Here is a 26,661-nt window from a genome sequence, read left to right on the forward strand (position 1 = left end):
TCTGGAGACGGGTCAGGCGGTAAACCATTTATCCGTATATGTTCTGGGAGTCAAACCCAAGTCAGCGGCACCTCACCCAGCCAAACCCAAGCGTTTAAGTTCTCCGTCTTTCCGTCTTTTGCATGTTTTCCATGAGTCACAGAGAGTTAAAGCACGGGTGTAATTCTTGAACTAAAATCCATGGTTCTTGGGGGTGGGGGTGGGCTTCCTCTGGACTGGATTCCTTTCTTATCTGGAGCAGTATTTTGGAACGGGGCCTTGCTTCTGAGGATGTGTTAATGTTGGGTTACCGTCAGTAGGCCTTACGGCAGGGTCTGGCACGGTAGCGGAAAACGGGAGATGCAGCTGATCCAGGTGGTGGCAGCAAAAACTCAAACCAGGGCAAGTTTCCATGATCCCAGCAGGAAGCAATGATGGCTAGCAGATGGCCTGACCTCAGAAACTAGTACTGAGGGGTGGGGGAAGAGAAGGGAAGTATGTTGAGGAAGAAAAATAACTATCTAAGGCTCCAAAGCAAGCTGGGAAGCGGGACAGGAAAGGCTGAGCAGCAGAACGCCCTGGGAGGACAATTTGGGCAAACATCGTGCCACCACATCTTGACTTTTGCTTGCCGGCCCCAAATTAATTGGGTCCTGGAACTTTCTAAGCAGTGGAGAGAAATATGTGAATCTCCAGCCCCATTTCATCCAGACCAACAGCTCTTTTCTCAACCCTGTCAAGTTCTCACTGAACAACCATTCTTAAATAGTGCAAGAGCGACTAGCAACAGGTGAAACATTCCTGCCTACATTTGGGATGGACTGACTGTTCGCCGCCTCGAGGCCCTTGCTGAGATGGGCAGCCATACAAATTGAATAGATGGAGGGAGGGATGGATTTGGGGGCTCTGGAGGAAATGCAACCTATTGAAGTCAGCCTTCCCCAACTGGGCAGTCTTCAGACATGTTGAGACCTCACTCCCAGGATTCCCAGTCAGCATGAGGGTCCTAGCACCCCCATACCTGAGGGGCCCCAAGTAGAGAGAGCCTAGCCCGAGTGATGCCAGATGCTTGAAATCTGTCCACGCAGAGGCTCAGCTCTGCAAAGCGCGGATGAAAAATAAGTGCATTTTTTAGAATGGGGACCCGTGACTCTCAGGAGACTGTGCTGCTCGATGGATTTACTGCAATGTGGGTGTTTCTGTGCATTTAACTCCTGGAACAAAGCTTTTGGGTAGCGCAACCTTCATTAACGGAGTGCAAGGATGTCTTCAAGACGTCAAGAAAGAGCAGAGAGCTGCTGCCGTGGCGTCCCGCAGCACGCTATTCTCCAAGTCAATTATTCATGAGGCTTTGCTGCAAGAACTCTAATTTGACACCAACGAAAGCAACAAGAAAGCTGTTACCACAACTGGCAAAAGAAAGGACAGGAAACTGGAGAATAAAAGCCTCTTTCTGACATTTTTTTCTTCAGCTGATCCCACACAATATCCTAAAAGTCAAGCTGGGCTTGAATCCAGGTGATTTCATGAATGCGTTCGTGCCGTTTTCTTGGAAATGGCTTACCACAGTCTTCCTCTGGGATTTTTTGTTTTGTTTGGGGGGCTCTATAGCTCAGGAATTCCTGGTGGTCTCTCATCCAAATGCTAGCAAGATCAAACCCTGATGAACTTCTGAGCCAAGGCAACACTGCCCAGGTATTGGCACCTGCTGAGACACTCAACTTCCTACTTGCTTTTTAAATTTAGTTGCCCTGATCCAGTTAGGGCTGTGAATCTCAAACCCTGGCCAGTTTGTTGTGACATGTCTGATCCCAGTAGATTGGGGGGGGGGGGAGTGTGTCACTACTCTTCAATCTGGAACTCCAATGATTTGCTGGCTAGGATTATACTCACACAGCTATGATGCTGGATCAGGGCAAGAACTCTGCACACAGCAGTTTGTCCAGGTCCTGATGTGCCTGCAAAAACCACCCTCAACTTGCTCAGGAGCAGCTGGAGTAAAAGGCAGCTTCTTCCCCATCTCAGCTTCCTGCTGCCTCAGAGCAGCCCATCTTTTCCTTGTGGGATTCCTTCTGAAACAACACCTCCAGTGTTCAGCACCTCATCTTCACGATTTAGCACACCAATTTTTTTTCTTTTCAATCAGCCTTCTCAGATAACTTTTTAATTCTTAAAAAATTACATTCAAACCATCTGGGTGGTTTGTTTTTAACTGAGACGTTACATGACAGGCAGTCCCCGGGTTACAACTGAGATCCGTTCCTAAGCCTGTCCTTAAGTCAAATTTGTAGGTAAGTCGGAACAGGTACATACGGTTCTTACTTATTTCTCGTCACCGATGGCCCTGCAGCAGATGAGGCCCTCAGTAACTGTACGGTAAACTCTGGTGAACCTCTCTGCACTAGGATCTTGCTCCTCTAACTCTGCCATCCCTGCTTCAATGAGACGAAAGACTTCAGCTGACTCTTTCGTGAGAAACATTTTCGATTCTGGGGTTTTTAGGCCCCAGTCTTCTTCCTCAAACGCTACCATCTGCTGCTGTAGTTCCATAAGGTCTTCACTGGTCACTTTATCCTTTGAAATTGCTCCGATCGTTGACCGACTGTCGACAACACTTTCCCACTGACCAACGGCGTGTCACCTCCTTCGGATCGCTTTATTATGTCCACTTTATTTTCAGCCATGATTGTTTTCTTTTTCTTTGATGCATCACCAGCACTGGCACTGGATTTATGCTTCAGAGGCATGTTTACAAGGGTAAATAAGAGAAAAATATAAGCCAAGTACAAAGTTACACACTCAAGACAGTGTTAACAGCAACGTGATCCGACTTAAAATGGCGGACAGCGCTCTCCTTCTTCGAGCCGATGAACCGTGCAATGTTTTCATGAGCTTCACAAAGTAGTGAATTACGAACCATTGTATTTAACTCAAATTTTTAATATAATAGGCTTTATGGCAGTCCATTCGTAAGTATGAGTTGTCCGTAAGTCGGACGTTCTTAACTCGAGGACTGCCTGTCATTCTTTTAGTAGCTGGCAATCCCCCTGAATTTTCCTCTTTTTCAAAAGAGACAGAACAATAAACCAACCCATCAAATCATGAGAAGAAGAAAAATTACTACTATTTAAAGCGATTCCTGAAGCCATTCATATCATATCCCCAAGCTCTGGGGGAGGCTTCAAAATCTCTTTCTCCAAGGCAAAGGACAACAAACCAGAAATACCTCAATTCACCTTGCACTCAGCGGTCAGTTGTAATATGTTGGGCGAGCCCATATGTCATGATTGATAAATTATGATTTAGGGCTTGTTGTGTTGTGTAAAGCAAATCATTGGTTAGCGTGATGCGTGTATGCAAACTATTTGAGGAATGTATACGTTATGATCTACGGTTCCAATTTTCAAGGAAATGTGATCAAACTGCAGGGTTCTCACGATAGGTTACGTCTGTCCGTCTGTCCGTCCGTCCGTCCGTCCATCCATCCATCCATCCAAAGCACACGTGGACGCGCACACACACAGTTGCTGTCATATAAATAAATAAATAAATAAATGCCCACCCACCCCAATACAGCATAAAAGTTCAACCGCTTTGCCCGTCAAGGGTTTATGTGTGTGCAAAGACCTAATAGCTGCTATATTTATTGCTGAGGCTTACGATTTCCAGGAGATCTAGCCATGTTGGAAATACAAGCTAGTTTTTGCTTGTCCTTTACCCTGTTTGGCAACATCAATCACCTTTAAGGTCCCTAACTCAGCTGCACGCTTGGTGCCAACGCGTGTTTTCCTGGCGGCGTTATGGAAGTGGGTTGGCCCTGCCTCCTTCTGGGGGTCTGCCCTACAGCACAGGGGCTTCTTAGCGGTCTCCCACGCAAGAACAGACTAGGGCTGATTCTACTTATCTTCCAAGATTAGCCAAGGTTGGCTAAATGCTGCTATCTGCAGCTCACCAAGAGAAGAATTGGCATTAATTTGGCCTTGAGATTTACTGGACTTCTTTGTTGGCCCGAGAAGGCATATCGTAATAGAAAAATATTACTTACATTGTTTTTTTAATTTAATTTAATTGTTTTATATTAAGTTTCTCCAGCACTTACCTACCTTAGCAACCAATAAGGTGGGTTTTTAATGCAATACTAGTAGGAGACAAACAACTCAGGGAATTTGCTTTTTTAAGGAGTAATTCCACAGGCCACGTAAGGCTCAGAGTTGGGATTTCCCGACGGAGCGGCTGAGCAACTCCACAACTTTTGCAGGCCGTTGCGAAGAAACGTTTCCGACCCAGAATCGCTTTCTCTAATAAAATTAAGACAAGATGTAGGTTGAGGCGATACCTGGACGGACACTAGGTGGCGCATCCCCGTCTCCCAAACAAAGGAGGAAGATTAGCGCTTGGTCAGCAAAAAAGCCGTGGAGGCGTTGAATTTGTTCAAACTTATCCTTTCCTTCACACCCCACGACACCAGCCCACGTCAAGGAATAGTGGATATAATGCTCTATCAAAAAGGCTCCTCCCTGGCTGTAACTGTGTGGCCGAACACCACATTGTGAACAGGAGGTGCAAATGCAACTTCTTTTCTTCTTCTCCACCCCGTGCAGGATACGAGCGCTGAGCTCCTTCATCCAAGGCTTGGACCGAACTGCTTCTGTAGCACCTCAAGCTTGATTCTTATTTAACTCAGCCGAGTGGGAGTTTTGAGGGAGAAATGCCTTCTGGTAGAAGTCATGACGGTGCCACTTCTGTTACGATGTCGATAATTCCCGTCATTTGTATGAGGATGTCATGATACCTGTGACATCACGTGCTCCCCACGGATGCCAGGGCTTGCAAGTGTTCTACCATAAAATTAGCTCCTTCCGCTCACAAATCTTCCTAAGTTCGCTGCGTTTAGGAAAGGTAAGGCAATCATTCAACCAGTTTTCCAGTCAAATTTGATTCCAGATGATACCCAAGTTTGGGTGCAAAGATTGAGCGATCTAACAAAGAAAAATGTTGAGGGATCTTCTCCCCCATCTTTGTGGGCTGGGCACTGGCACTGAGACAGAGCCAAAACTTAACCAGTTTTCCGTGATGGGGAAGGCGATGTAGGCAAGGCGCAGGAACACCTTCAAACACTTCAGATAGAGCCCCTGCAAGCACAGATCTCACCATGGATGGAGAGGAGCTCACCTGGTGGGATGAATTAGAGTCTACAATTTATCAGGCTTTGAAGTGGTTTGAAACCTAGGAAGGGAGGCCTCCTGCTCCCATCCTCCCCTCCCAGCATCTTCTTGGCCTTGCTGGATGGCTGAAAGAGCCAAGATGGAGTTGCAAAGCCCAGCTCTCCAACGCTGCACCCCCTACGCAGGGCTGGTGGTGACGGAGTGGAGTGGGCGAGCTTCTGCTTCAGCGTTTCTCCCTATCTTCGCTCCAGCATCTCCCTGCCTTCTCAGATGCTGCTGACTCCTCAGAGCACGAGCAGGGCAATAATTACCACACGCGTGTGGACACTTGCCCTCTCTTTCTGTTTTGCAGACAACCTGGTGATGCATGCAAACGCAGCCCCGTGCCACACCAACCTGGTATTTCCAATAGTTAATACCTATTTGCTGAAGCCAACCACAATGATCAAAGCTGCATCTTGTTCGCCTCCGGAGGAGGAAGAAACGATGTCCGAGGAGAAAAAGGAAAACACCGACGTGCGACACCCTCCCACTCTCTGAAGAACCTTCATCCAAAAAACTTTACGAGGCCTTTTTGCTTCGCTGCAGACATCAGGGAGCATCTGACACGCCAGGAACGTTCCTTTCAGGGAAAAACGGTTTCTGTTGCTGCAAATAGAATTGGTGCCTTTTTGTCAAATGACAATACAGCTTGTCAAATAAAGAAGTGACAAGTCTAACGCAAAATATCATTGCACATGAGGAGCTTGTACAGACACCACAGAAGCCCAATTTTTGGAAAGAAGAGTTGGATAGAAGCAGGGTGGGGCCCCAAATGAAGCCTCACCCCTTTTCTTGGGTTGATGCATGTAAAAAAACAGTTGGGGCTACAATCACACTGCTGTGGCTGTCATCTTCCATGTTTTTGACCCCCTCCGACACCTTTGGTGGATAGGAGTTTGTAAGCTTTGCAAAGGCCCAACCCTTTGGTGGATGCGCAAAGAAATGCATTGAGCAAACTTCCGCTTCTGAAAATTTATGATGCTCAAAATTGATCTCACATGCCAGCGAATGACTTTTGGTTTGAGACAATGTGCATTTTTCTGGCCTCGCATGAAGCGATGTTCTTTGGAAACAACAGTAAATAAGATTTATACAGCAGCAGTATTCGTATGAGGCCCAATAAAAATAATTTTTAAAACAATTCTGCTATGATATTGCGCCTCAGAGTTAAACTCTTTCTAAAGCAGTGTTGCCCAAACTTGGCCACTTTAAGATGAGTGGACTTCAACTCCCAGAATTGGGATGCTGGCTGGGGAATTCTGGGAGTTGAAGTCCACTCATCTTAAAGTGGCCAAGTTTGGACAACACTGTTCTAAAGGAAAACTTCAGCAAATGGCTATTCCCTCTGAGACATGGCAATCAAAGCTCCGATCCGTGTGATCGTTCAAGATTCTTCTGCTGAGATGTTTGCAACCTTGCATTTTGGTGATCTGGACCGCACTATATAAAACACTAATTATTGTTCCTAGATAACAGAAACTCCATCCAGGAAAGATGCTCTGGAGATTTTCTATCCAAAATTCAGCACATTCTCTTGCACCATTAATCAAAGTTCTAATTAATCAACCCAGCCAGTCGCTTCCTGGACATCTGAACAAAGGTTTAAAAAATCGGAATGACTCATCACACTAAACGAGGGCAGATCATGTTTGGTCCTTCACTGGAGAGTTCAAGACCTCTTGTTAAATAAAATGGAAGTAGGTTTCTCTTCTTGAGTTAGAGGGCAGAGATCTTCACTTTTCGTTTGAATGTGCTGTTGCAAAGAGACTCAAAACACACATCTCTGTCTGAAAGTCCCTTGCTAAAAATCTCGTTTTTCCCTTGCTTTAGCCTTACCAGGTTAATAAAACTGAGCAGGAGTGTCTGCAGAGGGGGTCAAAACAGGTCAAGATGCTGGTCACAACTGTGACCGAAGCTGCGTTTTTTACCTGCATGGCTTCTGCAAAGCATGTGAAAAAGGGGTAGGGCTTTGATAGTGCAGGTGGCCACCGTCTTGACTTTTTTGACCCCTCTGCAGACACTCCTTATTCTATGTGACTTTACATGATTGTGGTAAAGACTGCAAGATATAAAGGAGATGAAGTACTAATGAATATTCCAGAGTGCTGTTTATTATTCATATTTCCAGCTACGCAAAATAAGAGAAACAATATTCAGAAAAGAAATTCCAGTAGAAGAGAATATCTGTAGCTCTGGGGAGTCCCTGGGGTCCTCTGAGCTTGGTTGCTTTCTTGCAGACGTTTCATTACCCAACCAACATCATGAGTGCACAGATTTCATTTCTGCTTCAATTATTTCAGGAATTCAGTCGATATTAGTTAAGATTCTCAGTTCTTGGTTACTGATTACAGTACGTCGAATCACAGATTCGACGTACTGTAATGCCAGCCTGGTCTGCAGAAAGCAAACATAATCTGTAAGCTTCTAACATCTCCTGCCCTGAATTTGTTTTTCTGGAAATAGTAGAATAATGTTGATATCTAAGATCCAATAGGGAAGATAATCACGATCTAGCTATCTTGGCAAATTGATGGGTAAAGCCCCCTTCCACAGCTTGGTAGAATCATAGAAGGGTGGAGATGGAAGAGATCACCAGATCATCTAGTCCAGGGTTTCTCAAACTTGGCAACTTTAAGGCATGTGGACTTCAACTCCCAGAATTCCCCAGCCACATTATTGATTCATAATGTGGGAGTTTGCCCAGATTTGCATATCACAAATCTTACTGTAAACATCACAAGTCAGGGGTGTCCACAGGGTGTGGTCAAAGAAGTCAAGATGAATATTGAATATTCATGAGTACTTCATCTCCTATATATCTTGCAGTCTTTACCACAATCATGTAAAGTCACATAGAATAAGGAGTGTCTGCAGAGGGGTCAAAAAAGACAAGATGGTGGCCACCATCCAGGCCATCCCACCCAAGCAGAAGATGCTCAGGGTTCCAGATCAGCTCCCAAGGCACATTTGCTTACAGAACCTCTAGCAAACAAATCAACCCCCCTTATAAAGATGAGAAAATTTGGGAAGGTCATTTTGCTCCGTTATTATTCCAACCTGAACTTTGCTTCCTCCCATAGTCTTTTTCATCAGTCTGCAAACTGTTTTAAAGTCTGCACACAACACGTCTTTGGTGCATGTGTCTTTTCAAATACACTTTTTAGTAATAGGTACCATAATTTACATATGGCAGAAGCAATTTTTCCAGAATGGGGCTTTTTGTGCTCCTTCCCATCCACGTGTTCTCTTAATCTAAGCATTTTTGTGTACATTTCTCTTTATGTGTTTTCTGTGCACATTCTGCGAACGTACACACACCAAGCTGCAAAGTGGATCACAACATTTGGAAAATGGTGGGCCCTGGCAGAGGAAAAAATGGAACTCAGACTAAGGCTGCATTAAAATGGCAAGCAATGTTGCTGCTACGTCTTTGGAGGGGGTCGATCCCACTATCTTGCCAGGCTAAGCAGCAAATTCTCCCAAAGTTTGGTTGTTCCAGCATCTAGGTACTAAACAGGCTGAATCCTTCAGCCTTTCTTCAGAGAACGTGGTCTCCATGACTCCCATTTTCTTTGGTTTCTTCAACACTCCAAGCATCGTTTCCTCAACTTTCTGAAAATGGGGGTGAAGCTTGGTGTTTCTAGTAGAAATCTCTCTTTCAGAGCTATCAGAAATGTCCAAAATGCAGGGTTATTAAACAATCTCTCTCTCTTCTATCTATCTATCTATCTATCTATCTATCTATCTATCTATCTATCTATCTATCCATCCATCCATCCATCCATCCATCCATCCATCCATCCATCCATCCATCCATCCAATCTTAAAAAACACACTCCTAGTTTTCCTGCATTTTCCTCTTTCCTCTCACCTGTTTCAATATAGTCTTTTCCCCTTCTAGGACTTTGACTGGTAGATTCTCCAACCTGTCTCTCCCCTCAGATGTGTCGTGCTGCAACCAAGATTTATTCCGAATTTCAAGATGTGCAGCGCAGCGCAAAAGAACTTCCAAAGCTAAATTAATTCTTAAATTAAAGAAGAAGGGAGCTGTCCAAATGCTAACGGAAGGCGTCGTTGTTGTGTTATCGTTGTTATCCTCCTCCGACGGGACAGTCTTCAAAGACAGTACATCTTCATTATGGATTGACAGACAGATACCGTTTTCTATGGAGTTACGGAAACAGTAAGATCTCCTTCATGGGAAGCCCAACAAGTCTGGGTTCTCAGCACAAGATGTTCCCCGAAGAGTTGTGGTACCAACTCATTTCACCTTCCAGTTATTCACTATCATACATATTTAATACACATGTACATACAGGCAAAGTTTTGCAATGAGACTAGAGAAAAACACAGAATAGCATATTTCAGGTTGTAGTAAGCCCAATTTTGAACGATTCATGTCACCAGAGATTAAAAAAGAGTGTAGAGTGTGATCTCCTCCTGACGTGAAAATTTGCTGTTCACTTTTCAATGGAGAATTAGGGTAATTTTTTCCTACATCTTTAACTGTCCTAGAGGGTAGGCTGCAGAAGCAATGGCACGCCATACTTTCTAGGAGTCTTGGATACATACAAGCCTCAAACTCTTTGTAACGTAACACAGGAGCTAAGTCTAAGAGCTTACTTTCAGTAGGTCATGTCTTCAATAGGTGATGAGATTTGGGGCTCTCTCCATTTTGTGAAACTACAACCCCCCATATCCCCTCCCAGATACCCAAAAACCAAGTTTAACTCTCATTCTAACCATCTCTCCGCTATGCTCTTTGACCAAAACTTCATGGATGACATCTTTTTTGATCCCCCATGAGGACCCCCGGTCTTCTACTACCTTACAAATAAGGACAGGAATTTGGTGGAAATTTCTAAGTGCTTTGGAACCAGCGGACTGAAACCAATTCTGTATATTCACCCAACTTTATGTCTGCAACATACCATTCCCTTTTGCTAAAATCTCTAGAATATGATAGGTACAGCATAGTCCCTAATTAATTTTTAAATCCAAGTTCCCCAGCTACCAGCTCTTCATTAATACTGCCCATCAGAAAGATATCAACAGATAACGTTTAGGATTAATGGAAATCACTACAATTCTTTTAGGCTTGCAGAATAAATCAACCTACAGGCTGATGGTGTGAGTAAAGAGATCGTGGAAAAAACCCTCTTTGTAATTACCCGACACCGTTCTGCAGTTTTTCCCCGATTCGTGCTGTGAGGAGCTGATAGATTTACTTTTTATGCATTTGTTTGCTCTAAGCCTAAAATGACATTTGAATGAATGAGGATTGTCCTATAGAGTTTTAAATGAGTATTTAATTGTCCGGTGCACCAGGGAGATAATTTTTTTTCTATCCCACTAACAATATTGTACAATCCCTGTTTCCATTGAAAGAGTCTTACAAGCTAAACCAGTGTTTCTCAACCTTGGCAACTTTAAGATGTGTGGACTTCAACTCCCAGAATTCCCCAGCCAGCCATTGAGTTGAAGTCCACACATCTTAAAGTTGCCAAGGTTGAGAAACACTGAGTTAAACCTTTGGAGACTGAACTTTGCAAAGCCTTTCTTTCAAGTTTGTTTCCCAAATATTTCAGGGACTATTCAATTTGAATTCAGAAGGTCCTCCTCTGATGAAACATGATACATTTGGAGGGAAGTCAAAATCATTTTTATTTTCTTATAATTTATTTTACACTATTTATATACGCCCCAAACAACAACACTCTAGGCGGTTGACAAGGAGCAACCAGAAACTCTAACCCAAAAACAATCACAGCAAAAATACTCTGTGTCTATGTGTATTACCTATTTTTAAGTTATGACCAGTTTAAGTTAGGCTAATACTAAATCTCTCTCTCTCTAACCAGGAAGAGCATGCAGCAAACTTCAAGAGAAACCAAAACCATCAGATTAGGCCATCGGCCTCCTTCCTCCTTCTTTGAAACTCAACACAGCCTACTCAACTGCGCACATCAAACCATTGATCCATCCAAGCTGTGTGTTGAGAGAGAAGCTAGAAATAAATGCGACTGTTGTGGAAGAGAGTGTGATTCCGGGAAATAGGAGCTTTTCCCCATAGGAAAAGCGATTGCAAGCTTAAGACCCACTACAGGGGTGTCCTCAGAGCGTGGTCAAAAAAGTCAAGATGGGGACCATGACAATGTGATCAAAGCACTACCCGTTTTTATGGGTGTCACACAGCTTCCTTTGAGGATGCACCTTGTCAGTCAGGGCAAGGATTGTAATCTGATCCTACAGCGGGCAAATCAACGATCCCTAAAACTTTCAAAACCTGATTCAAAAAGAGGACTTTGGAGAAGTAAAGCAATGCTTTACTTTGGAGGGCTTTCACAGCTTTGCATCTGTTGTTTTTGAATTTTTTCATTTTTTTCTTTCCTTCTGGTCTTTTCTAGTTTCTGAATATAATTATTTTAGCCATCCTAAATGACAGTTTTCAGAAGGACAAGGAGAGCTGTAGATGATTAGGAGCACAGATCACACGTATCCAGAATATCTGGGTGAAAATTCCCAGAATTCCTTTTGTGGGGGCTGTCATGCTATCTGGGAATAAGCCTTTGCTAAAACTCAGTTGCTTCTTGGATGAACCCCGGGCTGTCTTCTCCATGTGGAAAAAAAATACAGTAGCATAACAGGAAAAACTAAGACATCATCATCTAATCCTGCAGTCCTACTCAACAACAAAAATGCTGGGTAAAAACGGATGGGTATGATGAAACAAAAATGAAAAGTTTGGTGTTACCTGAAATCTAAACCTATCTGGGATTTAATGGGCATGCATGTTCTCCAAATGAACTCTCCTTGAGAACGTCAAACTGTTGCATCCTTGCTTATCCGCCACTCCCTGACCAGACTAAGGGTTGCTTTGTCCTCAATTGATCTGTTGGGTGGTCAATCGAAAAAACGGTCCCATCATTGTGAGAAACGATTCTTGATGGGTTTGGCTCAGAGGAAACCTGAGAGACGGCACGTTCAGAGGATCTTGGAAGCCCATCAGCCGCAGGAAGCTGACTGGATCTGCGTCATCTGGAAGCCTGAGAGCCCTGGGCCGAGGGTTCACCACTCTTCAGAGCTAGTAGAGATGGAGGCTAAAAGTGGAACGGGATTCAGCAAGTGAAAACAACTGAATTTAATGCAAGCAACAACTCAGTGCATGGTGTTGACGAAGAGGCGGTGCTGTATTTGGAATTTTGGAGAAGGGGTGAAAGTGGAATGCAGGAGATCTTCTACTGTCTAAACGCAACCTTCTTCTAAATGAGAAATAGTGGCAAGGTCCAGAAAAAAAGGCAACTGCCCTTACGAAAGGTCCAGGAGGTAAATGACTGCCGCCCTGACTGAGAACTAAGTAAATATCCTAACAAACAAATAAATAAAGTAAGTATCTCTGGATTCCTGGTGCAGCGGTGGGAGTTTCCATCCCACAACCTTGTTCCTTCCAAGCTCAGAGCTCTTTTTCAGGGGTGTATAAAAAATGGATGGTTCATAACTGTACCTAAATCCCTCTCTACGCTGGTATTTTAAAGGACAAGCTTTAAACCGGAGCCGAATGAGAATCGGAGAGAAAACCTTCTCAAATTTTCCTCTTTAAGAAAAAGATATTGGGCTTCCCTGCGTTGGAGAATTTTTTTTCCCCCAATCAAAACTCCATTAAATTTTCAAGCATTTTGAAGGTTAAATCTAATCTCCATTAACTTGAGATTCTTTTATCTAAAACATGTAGAGATATGTTTGCAGACAGCTTCACTGTGGCTTTACTTGATGGTGAGAGATTTCAGTATTGTAAAATTAAAGTTTGTTTGGGATCAGGTTGATTATGAAATGAGATTACTCTCGTCCTAGAGAGAAATAGATCATCTTGCTGGCTAACTAAGGTCCACCAGAGCTCCTAGGTAACAACTGAAACAACTCTCCATTCCTCATTCGGCTCTGGCATAAAGCTTGTCCTTTAAAATACCAGTGTAGAGAGGGACTTAGGTACAGTTATGAACCATCCTTTTTTTACACACGCCTGCAACCTCTGACCAATATTTGAAACTGTGGGAAGAAGAGAATGAAGTAGGCCACGGTCCAACCTACGTTCAATGACTTGCCACATACCTGTTTTAGTCTGTGCCATTTCCCACAGGGCCACCTGATAAAGGGGTTTCCAAGAAAAATCATACTTAATCCATGCGGTTTCTCTTTGCAGAGCAACATCTGGATCAGTCAGTGAAGTCTTCAAAGGAGCCAACATGAAAATCACCGCTTGGGACATCTGCTGGCTGCCTCCTTATTGAGTTCCTCTAGGTGCAAAACACCCAGTTCTCAGCAACTGCTGAGGGAAGGGAACGCAGACAGACATGCAAAGTGTTTAAAATAGGAAACACAGCTTCACTGGTGGAGCAGGTGTATGTGCATATGCGCGTGTATAACAGGTGCGTGTATACCAGGAACGTATTTGAACAAGGCTTTTGTTACAACATGGATGCAACTGCCAAGACCCTTTTCTCTCCCCCCCGCCATCAGAACTCGGGTGGGCTTTTTCTGAAAGTCAGACAGGATAACCTCACAGTGACCTCCAATCTGGCACCCAGCCATGAAGAATACTCGAGGATGGTCTTTCTTTGTAGCATTGATTAGATTTCTTCCCATAATACCTCCTCTGTTTTCGCTCAGTAAACCTTACTGACAACAGAGCCAAGAATAAAGGCAGATCCCCTAAATAAAAGCCAATCTCCATGTGAAAGTGGCCCATAGAATTAATAAGATTCAAGGTAGTTCTCTATTCACAAGCCGAACCAGAAGTGGAAGCGTGCAATGGAAAACGGGGAGGCACACTTGTACAAAAGCTCTGCCAGCATCAACCAGCTCTGTGAGAATGAGTCCAAAGTGATCAAGTTCTGAGACTAGATTACTGGAAAAAAAAGATTTTATACACAGTAGAGATGTACTGCCATGTTTTGCTCTAAAACTTCCTAGGTTCAATGCTGTGAATTTTTATGTACATGCCTAATCAGAGACATGCATGTAAAAACAGGGCAGGGTTTCAGTTGAACAGTGGCCATCTTGACTGTTTTGATCTCCTCTCTGGATGCCGCTAGGCCCAACTGTCTCCTGTTGAGAAATATTAATCAGAAGGAGGGTCCAGGCTAGTCAGGAAGCTGTAGATGACCAACAACAGGACAAGAGGAAAATCTGTTCCAACTTCAATCTTCTTTTCATCAACATCCTGCAAATACTTTAATCAACATCCTGCAAATACCTACAGAAAAAGTTGTGTAGGTAAGCCTGATTCAGTTCAGTCTTGGTTTAGGTCTTTGATAAAGGAACACCTCACTCAAAGAGTTGCACGTAGACCCAAATTCCCTTGCTTATTTTTGGTCTCTACTGAGGTGAACCCTCAAGGCTAGTTGTGAGTTTGGCATAAGCTAACACAACCATCATCATCGTCATTACATAAAATAGGCTAGTCTGTGAAGATTCATCTTTGATGTAGAGCACACCAAAACCCCTGCCTGACTTTGTAGAGCAAACTCATCAGAGAACTGAGTGCATTGCAGGGAAGGTGAGATAGAAATGTCAGACACACAGACAATTAAAAGTACAGTATAGTAAATCCATCTGACACATGTTGCATTACCTTCATCTTTCTTCTGGTTTGATTTTGCCCTAAACCATGCCGAAGCTAGAAACCATGGTGTGTTTCCTCAGATAATATATAAATATTATTCCTTCACTCTTCTTCTCACATTTGCTTCCTAGCCATTTTTGCTTATAAGGTAATACTCTGGTCAGCACCTTCAGAAATTCAATGTAGGGTGGAGTGTCAACATAAATAAATGAATCACTTCTCTTCTTCTAGCCTGCTTTTTGCATGCAGCCTCCTGTCCTGTCCACCCAACAAACTTTCTGGTCTTTTTCCCACTGTCATCTTGTCTCCCATCCCTCAATTGCCATCATAGCAGGGAGTCAACCCTTTGCAGGAAAGTGAGCATAACACAATAGGAAAAAGCGTTGGTCTGGCAAATCCCCAGTTCAAATCTTACCCAAGCTCTGGATTTACTAGGTTCTTCTTAAGTTAGTCTGGTCTTCCCATACCTCAGTAGCCTTGAGATAATGCTCATGGCTGAATGTTACTCTAAGGTTTAAAAAATGACTGTCAAAAGACGTGCTTAGAAAAGCAATCAAACAGAAGGCCTACGAGCTTTGATTGATCATCTGTTGGTCAACACTGAGATTGAGGCATCCACTTACAGTCCTACAGTTCAGGGTCTCAATTCTTTTTCTTCCCCACCTTGACTTCCTTCCACTTTCTTCTCTCATCTGTGAACTGGCTTCCAAGTGCCTTTCCCACACTTGTATCTCTCTCTGCACACGTTAAGGATTTGGTGATCAGATGATGGAAGCAAATGAAAAGGAAGACCAAAAGTGGGGCGGTGCATCTAAACTCCTAGCCCACTTAGGAAAAAGACTCCGCAACAGTTTGGTGGAGGGCCCCCAATATTTCTTGTTAGAATTAATGGACAAGGATGCCCACCTTCCATCAGTAGGTAAGCTTGAGTGTTCCTTCTTTCTCTAAGTGTTTGGAACAGGACTCCATCAGCAGCAGCACAGAATAAGGTAGAGATGTCCTTCATAGCTCATAGGAATGACCTTCCAGACTATCGAGACAACCCCACCCCCCAGATCATGATGGAGCTTCCTTGCATATCTGTTGCAACTAACCCTATAAATACAAATGCTACTATAAAGCAGTAGATAAGCAGCAGTATCTGTGGGTTGACGGAGGAGACAGGGCGTATACAGAGAACTGTAGACTGAGTTAAGACACTTATCTAGCTAACAACAGTCTTTCTATTGTGGAGGAATGAATATGCATCTTTCTCATCTGCCATAACATAAGGAAAGCCATGGAGGCATGCCACCCAGAGATACTAAGTCACATGATTCTTCTCCCCACACGTCAGAGAGACCTTGATCGTTATGGTCTTTCACACATTCAGGAATCTGTGTAGTAGTGTTTTGTGCAAAGGACGATGTCTGGATAGAACTTTATGTCTACGGTTAAATTCCAGTCCGTTGCTTTCAACAGGACTTCATTTCTGCAGTCTCAACATTACAGGCCAGGCTATAACTCAAATAAACTTTTTTTAAAACAGAGTTTTTCTTTGAGTTTGCCTCATAAGCCTCATCCAAATATTTGCTTGCACATGGCTTAATACGTATGATTTAATAAAACTGGCAATCTTCAGGTACATTGCTCCTTGCAAAGATTGTTGTGTATTGAATTGAAGATCTGAAATAGGGATTGTAGGTATCTACACAACCTAGGTGACCAGAGACCTTTTTTTAATCAAGGCTTCCCATTGTTGGAACACGTGGGATATGCGACATTTCAGGCTTTATCTACAAAAGGTACTTTGGAAGCATGCTCGTAGCTTCTCTCTGCAATATCTTAAAGCAGCCACTTTTTTCCCAAGATCATGCACAACCCTGGGAAAAGAGGCAGCTGCTTTAATGAGCTGTAGTGCATTCAAAACCATCTCTTCTGAATCTTTTTTGAAACATGTACAGTTGGTCCCCGGGTTATGGGTTACAGACAACCCCTAGATAAGAACAGAGCCTATCGCAGCAAAATTCGAGTTAAATACACAACCGTTTGAGTTCATTACACAGTACTACTGTACAGTATTATACAATTATACTGTTCCAGCTTACATACAAATTCTACTTAAGGACAGACCTTGGGAACAGAACTTGTTCTTAAACTGAGGACCTGTCCCACTGTACCATTTATCCTGACTCTGTTTATTCCGACTGTCATTTACTTTTCAGGGACTTAAAGTCTTTTTTATCATGATCTTCTGAAGAGGTCTGGAAATGAATGGAAGATCTTGAATAACAGAAAACACGTATCTTCTTATTTGTGTGCTCGTCCTGTGCATAATCAAGTCTTCCTTAACTTAATGTTGTCTAATTACAGTCCAATAGCTTTTAAGATTACATGTAGCAATGCGACCTCAAAATGTATAAACTAAGGAAACAATTAAAACACAAAATCTAATCCTACCTTCTGAAGCCGTATCTCTGCCAAATTTCTAATGTTAACAAACATACAGAAGCCAAGGATCCAGAAGAGTCAATGTTGCAAGTGTTGGAAAAACAGGGCAAACACATGTTATCGATTAAACTTTGCGTACACGTCAAATCTCAGCGTTAAACATTCAGCTATTTTACATTATTTTCCCAGTGGGGGGGACGGGGGGAGAAAAAACCAGGACACTGTTGAAAAAGCATTTGGGTAGGGTGGGAAGATGTTTTCCTTTCTATATGCAAGTTGATAAAAAGATTTTAGAGCAAGTCTATATAAACTGTGGCCCTTAAACAACCAGCAAAAGCTTTTTTTGCGGGGGGGAACAAACAAACCCTAGTGTTTAGAATGAGGAAAAAGCCATTTATGGAAACGTATGAATTGTGCAAATGATTTTAAAATAGGCGGTGCAAAATCAGACGGGTGGGACACCCGTACACCAGAGCAATGCACTCAGTACTGGCCCCTCTATAGCAGACTTGGCTCTTATGGATTCGTCTGCACACCATACATTCCCCGGGAATTGTGCTCCAAAGAATTCCAGCTTCAAAATGCTCGTTTGACCTCTTTGAGCACACAAAATGTCCCTGTATATTTTTAAATGTCCCCCCCTCTGCCTGGAATGCTACTGCAACAGGTGGAAGCGCTGTGTGCTCTTCTGTCAAAACCTACTCTTTGCCATGTCTTACACAGGCACAACAGCCCCGAAAGCTCACAGGCCGTCCCTAAAACCGTTACTCTGAATGCTGTGTGGATTACAGCTGTGCTTTGCATTTGTTAGAAAACCCCCAGATCCCGAAATGCCATCTGGAACAGAGTGAAGTTACAAAACTCTGAAACATAAGTCAAATATGTGGAAACATTAACTCAAGGTCAAGACCCTTTCGAGGAAAGACTGCTTGATTAACACACACCCTGTCTTTCTCTCTTCCTGCGGAGTAGCTCGTCTTGGGATGCAAACTTCTATTTTCTTTCCCAGGGTCACTAAGAGCAGGGTTCCCAGGGTTTGCAGGAGCGAAGCTGATTCCAGCTTTGCGTGATGAGAACGTCCATTGCTTGAACTACCCAACGTCCCCAAAGGCCCAGGCACAATCTGGCTTTCACCTTGGCTGCCATCTTCTGCTCCTGCAGCCCACAGCTAGGCCATGCCTGCTTCACTAAACTACACCTTTTATCTCCCAGGATGTTATCTCTGAATCCCAGGGTCCGAGGTACCAGTGACCAAGTACAACTGTGCACAGAGGTTACCCTAAATACGTTGTAAAATTCCATGCAGGGTTGGCTCTGCCTTGGCAAGGCACTTGTTCCATGGAAGGGAAGCGATTCTCCTGAAAGTTGTAGTTCCAGCAGCCAACAGCGCTCTCAACCTGCTATTTATCTTCAGGAGGACTAGAACACGCTCCTGCAAGCACTCAAGCACTGAGAGAGAAAGCAGTGAGGCAAAGCGAAGTAACGCGCCTGCCCCACGCTTAGAACCCAAGGTCCATGGCAGCATTGCTTCGCGGAGCAGCTTTGAAGGGGCACTTTGCTCAAACCTCCGCCAAAGTGAAGGGCTGTTCAGGAGCTGCATCATGTATATGTGTTCAAAATACTGAATTTAGGAGCTTCAGGGACAATTGCTGAGGTCCCCAGATATTGCCTAAGACAGTTATTCAAACGAAGGACAACCTAAACCCAGTCCACGCGTTGCACTGGCACAATACATGAGCTGGTAGACCAGATTTTGGAGGATCACAACTTGGGCAGTTGGAGGGGCTACGCTCTTAATTTGTTTCGCTTATCTGTAGGTTTACTCCCAATTGCCTTGCCATAGCTTCTAACATTTTACAGAAGCGCCAACATTTCGCAGAAGCTTAAACATGTCTAAGGAACATCCTTCTCCTTGGACATGGCTGAAAACTGTTCAACTGCTGCAGGATCCTAAACAGCTCACTTTGGGAAGGATGGAGAGAAAGGCTACAGAGAGGATGGTTTAATTCCACAATGGATCTGATTGTACAGCAGCTACAATATATTCAGCAGCTCTTGCTTTCTGGATAACAGTGTGCTGGTATTTTGTGCTTAAGAAAACGAGCAATCACAACGAGCATATTTTTGTGTATCATCTACCATTCCTTGCAGCACACGCAAACGAAGATGTTCTCTACCTGTTGCTCACTTACTTTTAAAATCCAACACTGCTCATCTCCTGAGAAATAAGAACCAACTGATGTTTTACCAGAGACAAGTGCCAAAAAATAGAGGTTCCTTTCAGTATTTCTTTTAAGGAAGTGATCTGCCTTACGGGCATGTCTACAACCGTACAAAAATGTCTAAATTAGCTAACATAATAAAGTTGGAATTTACAAATGGAACATTATCTTGAAAAAGAGAGAGAGAGATGCTTTTAAAACTGGTCTCCTTTAAAAACAAGTCCGCAACATACGTTGCAAGGGAAAAATCTGGGGAACCTAAATTATGCTGAAAGCTGAAATCTCATTTGCAACTAACAGATATTACTGATCTTAATTGGACTAGCTTTATTGATTCATTTTGTTGGTCATGTAGTGAAAAACTCGAAGCAATGTACATTCCAACCTATGTCAGCTGAGTTAAAAACGATGGAGTAAAAAGCAAAACGTGCTAGCAGAGCCATAATTCAGATATATTTACTGAAATAAACCAACACCCAGAAAAACAACTCTTCCACTGGTAGAGGAAACAAGATCTAGCCTTCAAGGCTTGCTGAAATGACCATGTGGCCTTTCTGAAAACCAGGAGGGGCGGGGCCTTTCAGATATCTGGTGCCATGTTGTCCCACGAAAGGGGGCAGTGATTCGGAAAACTCGCTTCTGTGATCTCTGGAGATGATATTCCCTGAGTAAAGGAACATGGAGGGAGATCACTCTACCAGATCTTCTGGACAAGCAGAAATTCCAGGCAACAGGTTGTCCTGAAGATATCCTCAGATGCAACGTATTTTACTGAGTAAACTGCCCACTATATGCAGTTTTTGGAGGAAAAAAACTGCACCAAAATGTTGAATTTTGAACTATATCATGGTCAAAGACCTTCACATTTGCTGTTTTCTAAGCAATGCGCAAATTAGGCTACTGGTAGTGTTGAAAAAGCAGAAGATACCCAAAGTGACAATCTGATGTTTTAAAAATACAGTATTGATGTTTCCATAATGAATTAAGGCGCCTTTTTATATGAACCTTTTCCCATAATCAATTTTTTTCTTCTTCCTAATGTTTTCCCGCATGTACAGGATCTGCTTTTTTCAGATCAAACGTTGATTTGTTGGTTGTGACAGGAATTGACCAACCAACTTGTCACCCGAGCCTGACACCGATTTCCCCATAATCAAGTATGTAAGCAAAATTGCTTTGGCAACCAGAAGAATCCTTTGATTTGTCAACAGGAAAACCAAAACTAAATCAAAATAAAGTCTCTCTTTCTTGTCTATCTTAAACTGAAAAAAATTCCACCAAAAAATAAATATTTGAAACAACTTCCTCTTCTCAAACATTTTCAAGTATTTTTATCTTTCCAAGGAAGAAAGATAAAAATCCAAACCTTGGCAAAATATAGTTACAGGGATCTTTAAGAGCCAGGACTTAATGTCCTTAGAGCTGAGAACTCACCAGTGGTGGTGGTGGTGAACTTACTCCAATGTTGAGATATGCTCAAGGAGGAGTTCTGAACTCAGTGAAAAATATTGTGGGTGGAAAATTGAAGTCAGCTGCCTTGATTTCTGATGATGGCCTAACCCTGAACTTGAAACCCAAGATACAACTTCAGCAACATTCTAAGAGGAGAGGTGATTTCTCTAGAGCTATGAGACAGGAGAGGAGTCCTCCTCAACCCAGAGCAGAATTCAAGGTTACCGCTGGTCTAGATGCTGAAGACAAATGTTAAGAAAAGCCTGACTTGGTCTTCCCAGAATGGCCAAACCTCTCATTTCTATGGCTCATGTTGTAAGGAATGAAGGTGGTAAACCAGGAATCTGACAGGTTTCTAGGCTAAGGAGAACCGCTATGTCAACAAGGTGCCTTCAAGGCTTTTGACTCAGAAAGGCTGGAGGAAAAGGCCTAGAATTTAAGCCCTCGAACGGATGTACGTAAGACCTACGTTTCTGTGCTCTGCTGTGAACAAATCTTGTGTTTATAGCTGTGTTCTTGTCATAAAGAGCTCTGCCATCAGCCTTCTGCCAAGTAAAAGCCAATTCCTGCTAAAGAGATTTAGGTACTGGAAGAGCTGAAATTTACCGTGGAGCCTGGTGTGAAGTTTATGAAGCAGAGAAGCAAGCTGTCAGAGATCTACAGTTCTGAGCTGGCCTTGGTAGGTAACAGTAAAACCTCTTTCGTGCGGATCTTGACTCCTGGCGACTTCAGAGTCTCGTCCACAGAGTGTTCCTGCCAGCAACATGGAAATTGTTTGCCATGACCTCCTTCCCAGATGGCTTCTGACTTCCCAAGGTAGCCTGTTCCCTCACAGTCTCCCATCAAACCACCCCGGTCCTGGCTAACTTCCAACCTTGTTGGCCAGATACTGTCACCTGCTGTGCAGCCATTAGCCAGTATGTAGCCACAACTCTTAGCTGCATAGCCATTAGCGCAGTGATGACACTGTAGTCATCAGGAGCCTGTCCTTCACGAGTGAGTCTGTGCTACTCTTGCACTCCCCAGTCCAAGAATAGGAAAAGAGACTGGCCAGGGGACTGCTCGTTTGCTATTCATTTACTGCCCAGCTCCAATTTTCCAGGACACACTGAAATGCACCCCAGGCTGGATTAAACTCTCTGCCCCCACCAGCCCCTTTCATAATCACTGGCCTCCAAGAGAAATATGTGTAGTACAGGTCTTATTTTTGGTTTTTACTTTCAAAACATCTGAGTTATTTTGGGGGGGGGGAGTCATATTTTTTCACAGGCCCTTTGGAGCCTTCTAGAACCCAAGTTCTGCTTTATTGTGCCCAGTGGATAATCCTGCTCTGAAGGCTGCTTTCTGAGAATTGGACAGAAGGTGGACTTTGCTGCATATTCAGAGGATGTTCCTACCCACCTTTGCAGAAATGAAGCTTGAAGGACTGGATCATGTCATGCCTGTTGGAGTGTCAGAGACCATTAGTCATGACCAATGACTTTAGTTTATTGTCATTCATCCCTCGCGCTATTGCTCCACCAGTTCAATACTCCATCCATCCATCCATCCATCCATCCATCCATCCATCCATCCATCCATCCATCCATCCATAGACTATCTGGGGCAAAGTTCTGTACGCTTTCAGATTTCTGTCCTCCAATAATCTTTACCTCCTTTATAGGTAGCCATGAGAAACTGACGCAGCTTCTCTCTTCCCCCACAAAGGAAATCCCTGCATTTCTACAGCCATTAGCAACAGTGAAAGCCCAATCTTCCTCCCCTTGTGTTGCAGGCTTTGTATGTTCAATTCTTTGCTTGGGTCCATCAGGGCAGAGAGGAGGGATGGTTTCTAGGGCTGCATGCCGCCCTTGGGCCCCAGGTTGCCAACACTGAGATCTAGGAACACCATTCAGAAGCTGCCCAGAAGCTCCAGAACAGCTCTCTTGGTGTCTGACTTGCCTCTTGACCAAATGACCAAAGGAAGGTCTCTGGGCGCATCGTCCTGTCCTGGTCCTATAGTCCAAAATCACCTCAATCATGTGCAATCCTCCATTTAATTTACTTTAAATATGTTGAATATCGATGTTCCCATGTCTACAAAAGAAAACCCTGGGCGATACTTCAATGGGGTGCGGGAAGGGTATGGGGTGATGTGAGAGATGGCTCTATCAATGTGCCTGTAGGCCAGTGTTTCTTAACTTGGCCACTTGAAGATGCGTGGACTAACTCCCAGAATTCTGGCTGGCTGGGGAATTCTGGGAGTTGAAGTCCACCCATCTTCAAGTGGCCAAGGTTGAGAAACACTGCTCTAAGGATATGGCTTCATGGCCGAGGCACAGAACAACTCAGCCAGGGGCGTGATGCATTTTTCGGCCAATACAAGGACAGAAGTACCCATTAACGGGGCTGTGAGATGGTGCCCTCTGATGAGCCGCAGATACAACTGGTTGTTCCTCCAGGCTGAAAGGAAAACATGAGAGCTGTTGATCAAGTATGACATTTCCCATTCAGAGCAACGTGAAACTCAGATAACGCTCAGTGGCAAAGATACGCAAAACTTCAGGAAATTCCAAAGGGGGGGTGAGTATTTTTCACGGAACGGCCATTTCTAGGTCTGGCTTCCAGAATGGCCTTCGTAGGACGGCATTTGGCCCTTGGCTGCAGACCTGCAGTGAATGTGTTAACTTCACATTTGGGAAGAGCGTTGCCTTTCGGAAGAAAAGCCCCAGAGCTGTCCAAGTTTAATAAAAGCGAAACGAAGCCCATTCGTTTGCCTTTTGTCAATATTTTCATAGCAACAAACAGATCAAATGCAAGATATTCCAGGGCTGTTTATTTTGTACATCCATTGGGCTTGGATACATTTAATTTCAAATGAATTCCCCGTGAATGGTTTGGCACAACAGATTTAAAACATCTTTGCAGTCCATTTTGCCTTTTGTGCTAGTAATGCAGTATTCTCCTCTGTAGGATTTTTTTAAAACAGATTTTTCTTAAAAGGATCCAAAGTTGCATCTATTTTCATTCACAGCTTTCCCCAACATTTTAAATGTTAATTTTTATGTTTCCTTTAAAGTATATACCATCACTTGATCTTGCTCACATTCTGTGCAGTGGCTTTCGAAACCGATTTACTGCATACCTTTGTCAAGAGCTACAAGACTCTTGCTGTTTGCTGCAACGGTGGCCGTCCTGCTCGGAAAAGGGAAGCAGGAAGCAATTACAGGAGAGGAAAGACGAGAATATAACCGAGAGGATCTGAGTTGGGCTGACTCTTGCAACAGGCAGAAAGGGGAGCCAAGGAAGTCCTCCCCAGGTGACTTCATGGACAAGGCCAGGTAGATTTCTCGGCAGCAACACCGAAGTGCTTACCCCTTGCCTTCTTCTGGGATTTTGTTCTTACTTCCCAGTATATTCTATGATTTCATAGTGGTCTCCAATCCAAATACTATCGAGATCGGATCCTGCTTAATTTTTTGAGATTTTTCAGACCTCTACACACTATTTCAAACATTGCCTCTTGCTTCTTGAACTACTCGCCTCTCTCTTTTACTGGATCTCCTCAACTTTGTCCAGCCACAACATTCTCAACCTTCCCACCCATTCACCCTCTCACCATGTATTTGTTTTACTGAGTGACCTTCATTCATTCTCTCTATCCTAACAAGTCACTGCAAGGTTTCTTCTTCATCCTGGTCCCCCACTGTTGCACGTGGACCTATTTCTTCAGCACCCGTTCGTTCCTGACCTTCTCTCTCCTTGTTTTACCATACACATTTCTTAACGCACCTCATTCCCAAAGCATTCAATTTACTTTCAGCTTTTTCCTGTCATGCCAAATGTCACTTTCATGTAAGACAATGGACAGAAGAAGGCTGTTATGGACAGTTCTCTTTGCTTCGCACCAGAAACATTTCTTCCTTGCAACACACCACAGAGCCCCAATGCGTTCTACCATCATTTGCGTGTCTTCACATTCCTCTGTTGGTATTGCCACCTTTAATAAACATTTTACCAAGGTCCACTAGGTATAATTTGCAATCATTTGATTCATTTTCCCAGTCAAACACAACTACCTTGGTTTCTGATACATTGATTTTTAGATCCAGATTCCTTATTATTACGTACAACCCAGCTAACGTTTGCTGCAAATTGCTTTGGTTCTCAGCTGACAACATAGTACCATCTGTGTACAACAGTACGTGTATATTTATCTTCCAAAACAGTACACCTGTAACACTGCCAGAAGCACATTTATCCATAAACCTATTAAAAACCAACAGGATACCCCACATCCATATATTGTTCCTTGCCCAAAGCCAAACCCTTCACTAAGCAGTCTAGGCTTCACTTCCAGTGCATTTCTTTCAGATTTGATGCTGTCCTTCGCTTATTTCATCCATGCCTAGCAAATTTAAGAAAGAAAGAAAGAAAGAAAGAAAGAAAGAAAGAAAGAAAGAAAGAAAGAAAGAAAGAAAGAAAGAAAGAAAGAAAAGAAAGCAACACACCTCCTCTTTTCTCTTTCGAAACAAAATATTCCTTCCCTAGAATCATAAATCTCTCCTAAGTTCACAATGACTTTCGTGCCTCACTGTATATTTTAGCCAGTTGAGGATCAAACACTTCATTGCAACCTTATGACCCAATAAATGTATGAATGATCAAGATCCCCTTAGATCTGGTTTCTCAACCTTGGCAACTTTAAGATGTGTGGACTTGAACTCCCAGAATTCCCCAGCCAGCCATGCTGGCTGGGGAATTCTGGGAGTTGAAGTCCACACATCTTAAAGTTGCCAAGGTTGAGAAACCCTGCCTTAGACATTTTAGGATTTTTCATTGCTTTGTTTTTCTGTGGCCATTCTTCTTCATGGGATACTACAGAAAGGCAAGCTGCTTTGCATGGAGATAAAATGATGGACCCATTCACTGCTCTGTTCTGCTTTATCGGAGTATGGAACAAATGGCGGAAAACATCAGCTGACAAAGAGGAACGGCTGGAAAAGAGGACGAAGAAAGCCACGCAGACTGATCTACCCAGCCTTCGTTTCCCTTGCAGTCCAAGAAAAGAAAGGCGAGCGTTCTTCCTCATGGCCACTACCCTGAGAACAGCATTCCTACTCTCCCATCCGTTACTTACAAGTCCATCCCATTCATTTTGCTGTGACTTAGTCAAGGCAGTTACCATGGGAAGCTTTCCAAAATGAAAATCGACGCTTTGCTTTTTTTAGTTGGTTTGGCCAGGGTGGCCATGGGGCCGGGAGGGGGAGTAAAAAAAATCAAGATGGCGGCAGCGGTTGCATGATCAAAGCCCCACACAACCCGTCTATCATGAAGTAGAATTGTATGTATATATGCTGGTCAAAAATGGTAATAAAGTTTACCTATCTACCTACCTACCTCCTATAAATAAAAGTTTGGTCTATGATCATGCAGTTGTGGATGTAATCTCTACTTCACTGACCGCCCCCCTCCTGTGAATGTCCCTAGTAGCTTCATTGTCTGTCCATCCATCCATCCTTTACCTGCCAGGGGTCCTGTTGACTGGGCAGTTTGCAAACATAATAAAATAAATAAATGCATCATCAAGGTTAACAAACAAGGAATATTCTGAATCCTGACCTCCAGGGTTAGGGTTAGGGTTAGCTGACTTACCTGACTCCAGACGAGATCCTGCCAAGGATGTAACTTGGTCTTGTTCCTGGGGATGATCATCAAAAAAATGGAAAAACTCTGATGTCTCTACAGGAAAAGAAAAAGAGAATGGGTT

The 26,661-nt window shown here is 43.4% G+C and overlaps 1 long non-coding RNA gene across 8 annotated transcripts in view; it reads right to left on the reverse strand.

Annotated features, from left to right (window-relative positions):
* LOC103058761 (uncharacterized) overlaps positions 1-26,661 on the reverse strand; it is a 145,137-nt gene that overhangs the window by 8,444 nt on the left and 110,032 nt on the right. For all 8 annotated transcript variants that reach the window (XR_015797435.1, XR_015797476.1, XR_015797460.1 and 5 more), the window contains one exon: positions 26,547-26,633. This is a non-coding gene — a long non-coding RNA (uncharacterized LOC103058761). The remainder of the gene's footprint in view (positions 1-26,546; positions 26,634-26,661) is intronic.

Source organism: Python bivittatus, unplaced genomic scaffold, assembly GCF_059951505.1.
Source record: "Python bivittatus isolate LINGU-HERP-01145 unplaced genomic scaffold, Pbiv_v1 ctg000010_np1212, whole genome shotgun sequence".
NCBI lineage: Eukaryota > Metazoa > Chordata > Lepidosauria > Squamata > Pythonidae > Python > Python bivittatus.